Source organism: Lotus japonicus, chromosome 4 (assembly GCF_012489685.1).
Source record: "Lotus japonicus ecotype B-129 chromosome 4, LjGifu_v1.2".
NCBI classification, from domain to species: Eukaryota; Viridiplantae; Streptophyta; class Magnoliopsida; order Fabales; family Fabaceae; genus Lotus; species Lotus japonicus.
The window spans coordinates 39,702,028-39,708,027 of NC_080044.1; the positions used below are offsets into that span (position 1 = coordinate 39,702,028).

At 43.6% G+C, this 6,000-nt stretch overlaps 1 non-coding gene across 1 annotated transcript; it reads left to right on the forward strand.

The window, feature by feature from the left end:
* Nucleotides 1–2,095: 2,095 nt before the first annotated feature.
* LOC130716438 (small nucleolar RNA R71) lies at nucleotides 2,096–2,202 on the forward strand. Its single transcript, XR_009012051.1, has one exon. It is a non-coding gene; the product is annotated as a small nucleolar RNA R71 (small nucleolar RNA).
* Nucleotides 2,203–6,000: the final 3,798 nt, after the last annotated feature.

A 6,000-nucleotide genomic window follows, 5' to 3' on the forward strand; every position in this document is an offset into this window, starting at 1 on the left:
CATAAACATGTGAGCATAGGGAAGTAAAGACCCAAAAACGACACTAACAAAACAATGCATGAATAAAAGAAAAATAAAAGCTACAAAAGAAAAATATGCAAAAATGCATGAGCTAAACTAAGGGAAAGAGTCAACCTCCTTTACAAGTTACCACGGAGGCCTTAGATACACCTCCTACTCCAGAATTCAGGCTCTCATTCCCTGCAAAATGCAACAAACAAACAAGCAAAATAAAACAAGACTTGGGTTGTCTCCCAAGCAGCCCTAAGTTATAGTCCTAGGTGGACTCTCCTTCCTTTGGTGTTAGGAAGGAAATTCCTTACCATCAATCTTTCTTCCACATGTGCAAGGTAGGAACCTTGCACAAAACCTTTGGAACAACTCCTCCCAAGAGAGGGTATCATCTAAACCATCGTACCAAATCCATGCTCCCCCCTTCAAGGAGTGAGGGAAGAGCTTAATCATGAGCTCATCACTAGTCACACCTTCCATATTTACAAGGAGACTAGCTTGAGTGAATCTGGCCATGTGGGCTTGGAAATTCTCATCTTTAGACCCCTAATACTTGTTTTCACTAACAAGCTTGATGAGAGCTTGATTAAGCTCAACATCTTTTTCACTTATCTTGGGGGTCTCCTTTGAAGACCTGGACAAGCTTTTGATCATATCACAAACAAAACCATCATTAATGTTAGTTTGTAAATTAGGATTGAAAACCGAAAATCTTACCTTGTCCTCACCAACTCTGAGAATGAGCTGACCCTTATCAACATCGATCTTCGCCCTGCCAGTGGCTAAGAAGGGTCGGCCAAGAATGAGAGGAATCTTAGCATCCTCCTCCATGTCTAGCACCACAAAATCAACTGGGAACACGTACTTATCAACCTTAACCATCACATCTTCAATGATCCCATAAGGTGTTTTCAAGGATCTATCCGCCATTTGTAAGGAGAGCAAGGTCGGGGTGACCTCTCCTAACTTCAGCCTTCTAAACATGCTAAGCGGCATCAAGTTGATGCTCTCTCCCAAATCACACAAGGCTTCAACAACAGTCAACCCCTCAATCTCCACTGGGATAGTAAAACTCCCAAGATCCCTTCTCTTCTTAGGCATCTTTCTTTGCAAAATGGCACTACACTCCTCGGTCATCATGATAGTTTCATCAACCTCACTCAACTTCCTTCTCTTATTTAAAATGTCCTTCATGAACTTAGCATAGATAGGCATTTGTTCTAAAGCATCGGAAAAATGGATATCAATATGGAGTTTCTTAAAAACATCCATAAATTTTGAAAACTTTTTATCCAAATTCTTTTTAGCCAATGCTTTAGGAAATGGAACTTTGCTAAGCTCAGGAATAGGATCATTCATCAATCTAGTTTTAATAGGAACACTACCTTCCTTCTCAACTATTTTCTCACTTTTTTCTCCCTCTGCTTTCTTTTCTAACCCATTCAACACTCTACCACTTCTAGTAGTAACAACAACAAAATTTTCTTGTTCGGGATTGGGGATAGTATCAGAAGGAAATTTACCTTGAGACTTTTCGGCTATTTGCTTGGCTAGCTGGCCAAGTTGGATCTTCAAGTTCTTGATAGCCGCCTCTTGGTTCTTATAGTTTTTCTCCATGCGGTTGATGAAAGTCTCAACCAACTCCTCCAAACTCTTCTTGCTACCACCACCATCAACTTCACCTCTCTCATGTGGCTGCCTTGAGGGTTGGCCTTGAACACCTTGATTAGTCATGGTACAAAAATCACTAACATGAGGCCCTCCAATAGCTACACACACCACTTGGGCTACACTAGCACCGACCACCTTGGTCACCTTTATGTGATTTTGAATCTCCGCTATTCGTTCAGAGAGTTGCTTGTTGGAGGCCAAGAGCTTGTCATAAGCTTCAACTTCAAACATACTCCATCAGGTTTGGCGATCATTTTCAGAGTTCATGGCTCTCGCTGCCATCTTCTCTATCAAGTCATACCCCGCTTGTGGGGAAAGAGCATCGAACTCCCCATTTGAAGCCGCATCTAGGCCAAACCTCCAAGAGTATTGTAGACCATCATAAAATGTTGCAACCAATTCAGCTTGGGTGAGATTGTGTTGAGGGCATTTCCTCAAGAGCTTCTTGAAGCGCTCCCAAGCTTCATAGAGATTCTCTTCAGCGGTTTGCACAAAATTCATGATGTCTTTTTTCAATTTCCTCAAAAGGGCTCTTGGGAAGAACCTTGTTGTGAATTTTTCTGCTAAGTCTTCCCAAGTAGTTAAGCTCCCTTGAGGTTGAGAATTCAGCCATTCCTCAGCGGTGTCCTTCAAAGAAAATGGAAACAAGCTCAACCGAATTGTATCCGCCGGAACATTGTTCACCCGGTAAGTGTTGCAATTCCGGATGAACCTCTCCATGTGGGCATGTGGATCTTCCAAAGTACCTCCACCATATTAGTTTTGGCTCACCAAGTTGATGAATGCCGGTCTCAACTTATGGTAGCCGAAGTGAGTTCTCGAAGAGACCGGTTGGCATTCTCAACTTCTTGTTCACATAATCGGAGGGTGATCCCCTCTTGGATTCTCGCCTCAATATGGGCTTGCATCTCCTCCTCCGTCATATGACCACCCATGACGGTGTCTCTCTCGAGAGCAACCTGAAAGTGTGACACTCAAACAGAGAAAGATTAGTAGCACCAATTCTAGACAAAGATAAAAACAAAAAAAAAACAAAAAAATCACAAAGTAAAAGTTTAAACCAAAAACCACAAACAATTCCCCGGCAACGGTGCCAAAAACTTGTTGGTCAATCTGCAAGTGTACAGAATCTACCCGGTTTTAAATTATCGAACCCCATGGAATTGGTGCGGCCATTCAGTTTAAACCTCGAGTTCACGGTAGGAAAGCAAGTAAAATTCAGTTTTAAAGGTTGGTTGTTTGTTGTGATACTTAATTAGAAAACTAACAAAGATAAGTGTGTGATAATCAATGGTGAGAATGCCTTAGGTTCTTGCTTGAATAATTCAGTTCTAATCAACCTATTCTACCCACAAAACTCTGAGTCTTCTTTATGCTCTAGCCTAATCAATCATCTATCGATGCCTCGCATAGACAATCCTCTCAAGTCAAAAGATAGGCACAATTCCTTGACAACCTAAACATTTGCTAAAGGAAATAAGCATGCAATTCAGGCCAACAAACCCCAACCCTTCCTCTATTCCTAGTAGCAAGCATAGAAGGGGTAACCCCACAACAAGTCCCTAATCTATAACAAACTTCCGTTCTATTATAGAAAAGCATGAAGCTAGTTCGCGATCAATCTTGAAACATAAAGCATGGATATGAGATTCAAGGGTTTACTCAGAGGATTCATGAATAGAAATATGAATTAAGATTAAAACATCATAAGTCTCACATAGAACCCAAAGCAAAAGGGGTTTAGCCAAGCATGGCTATAGAACCCATACAAGAAAGAAAGGATAAAACCTGGAACATGGACTTGGAGAAAGCTTCTCCTCAAGCTCTAGAGCCTAACCTTACTTCTAACTTTTTTTTTTTTTTCGTTCCATCGGAAAACACTTCTAACTTATTTAGGAATGTATATAAATGACAAAAGTTACAAAAGAAATGACAAAAAGCCTATTTATAGGCAAACAGGTCGAGTCTGGGCGCTTAGGCGCCAATTCAGAGCGCCTGAGCGCCAATTCCAAGTGAGAAAAGCGCCTCTAGAAGGCAATTGTCGCTCAGGCGCTCAACAGGAGCGCTCAGGCGCCAATTCCTTTCTAGCATCATTTACACAACGATCCAATTGGCGCTCAACATGAGCGCCTGAGCGCTCTCTTCATGCTAGAAAGGTTGTTGAACTTCTTCTTTACTCCTCTTTATGCCTCCCTTCAATTCTCCATGCCTCTTGACCTTCTTTCTTCAGCAGTTTCAGACCTGATTACATAGGAACAAAGAAAGGAAAATGTCTAGGAACTCCAAGAGATTATTAGCATAATATCCTAAACTTACTTAAGATGCAAGAAAGGTCCCTATAAAACTACAAATTTACGAAAACACTATAAAAACTCAAAGAAAGATAAAAATGCATGATAATGCATGAAACACTACATGAGACTCAATAAAAAGACTCAAAATAAACTACGAAATGACCATAAAAACACTACTAAAATAGGGTCATCAGACTGCTCGTCGCCCTAAGCTGGCGCTTCTGGGCGAGGGACCTCGGGGTCTCGCCCAGTCCACAAGTCCAGAAGACACCGAGCTCGAAGCATAAGAGATAAGTGTGTCTTTAAGTAGAAAAACTAAGGCGACGACTACGAGAAACTAACTCATGCTAACGCTTAAGGTCTAATTAACCAAGAATAATGGCCTACATGGCCTGGTAATTAAAGCTTTAAAGTTAACATTTTGAACTTCTCGCCACACTCCCCTAGCGACTCAAGTCCACAAGCAGGCATGTGGCGATGACACTTGTCTTCCTCGCCCTATCACCGTAAGGCACATGCTCTGACTTGTGACATCTTGACGCACATGGGCCTATGACACGTGGCAATCGAGGTCTGCAAAATCTCAACTGCCCTCACAAAACGTCTCCTCGAATCCCCATAAACCCTGCAAGTTCGGATACTGGGCTAATCACCTTTATCCGTTTGCAATTTCCTCTTACTGCATCACTTCCACTTCCTGAAAACCCGCAACCGCAATCATTTTCCGTTGTTATGAGGCACGATCCCCCACCTTTTCCCCACATTTCCCAACAACTGCTCCTAGCTTCCCTTCACACGTTTCCCCTTAATCATCATACCCTGCTTAGAAAGTTGTTGTTCCTCTCCCTCCTTGATCTTTTACCACCGCGACTTCCTAGGTCCCCCTTCATAAGCCATTGCCTTAGTTTTCGTAGCTTACCACGCTCCGCCCCTCTTTCTGGCGAGTCTTCCCAGCATTGAGATAACCTTTATCCTTTTCGTAATGACATCAAGATGTCAAACCAGAAACTCTAATCGCAGCGTCACCGTCGCCTCCCCCTTACGCTGCGTTACTCTAGTTAACCCCCCCCCCCCGGGGGGAGTTTCGCTCGAAGAAAAAGACGTTGTTGCTTTCCGAACGAGGACTTAGGAGTCCTTGCCAGCTCCCGGAGTGAGAGCCCTTCCCGCCGGAACGGTGCCTAACCAACTGTCTAGCTTGGAGCAGTGGTCGTCTATTTGCGAAATTTCTTCTGAGTCCGGTGGGCTTTGCCACGAGAAACCCCTTGACAACCTTATGTATTACGGAGTTTGCTCAGCCTCCGAGCGCCCTTGGCTTCGTCCTCAGGACTATCATGTGGGTGGCCCCCATTTCTTCTACGCATACGGATACATGTTCACGAGTTTGGGAATCAGGTTTCCTTTTTCCCCATTTGTTTGCTCCGTGCTCCATAGTATTAATGTTGCTCCTAGTCAACTCCACACCAACAGCTGGGCCTTTCTGCGATGCTTCGAAATCCTCTACGACACAATCCAGCAAGAGCCTGAACCTTCCACTTTTTCTATTTCTACTGCGTGTCCGCCCAATTATCGCCGCCGCGTAGCTAGGTTTCCCTGGAAGCTCGCCCCGGTCGTCAGCGTTTCAACCCTTTTTGGTGCAACATTACCGTGGATCTGGCCCGGAAGTTTTCAGGGTCGTGGTGTCTCATGAGTATCCCCGAGGTTTTTACCCAGAGCGACGACACCGCCCGATTTCCCCTCTACTAGACTGAAGAAGTGCTTCGGGTAGTTGACCCACTTGAGGATTCCCTAACTCCCAAGGACAAAACTGTCATCAGTTTCCTGGCTAGACTCCCAGTCTTAGACTGTGCTCGCGTGATTGGTAACTACTTCCCTTTATTTACTTCATATTTTCCTACTTCCTGTGAACTCAACCTTGTCGTTTGCTTCAGGAAAGATCCATTTTGCCGGTGAAGACCTTCTATCTGCTTTTAAGAAGAAAATAATCGTCTCATTTCCTCCTCAGGTTAACTTGAAGAGCGACAAG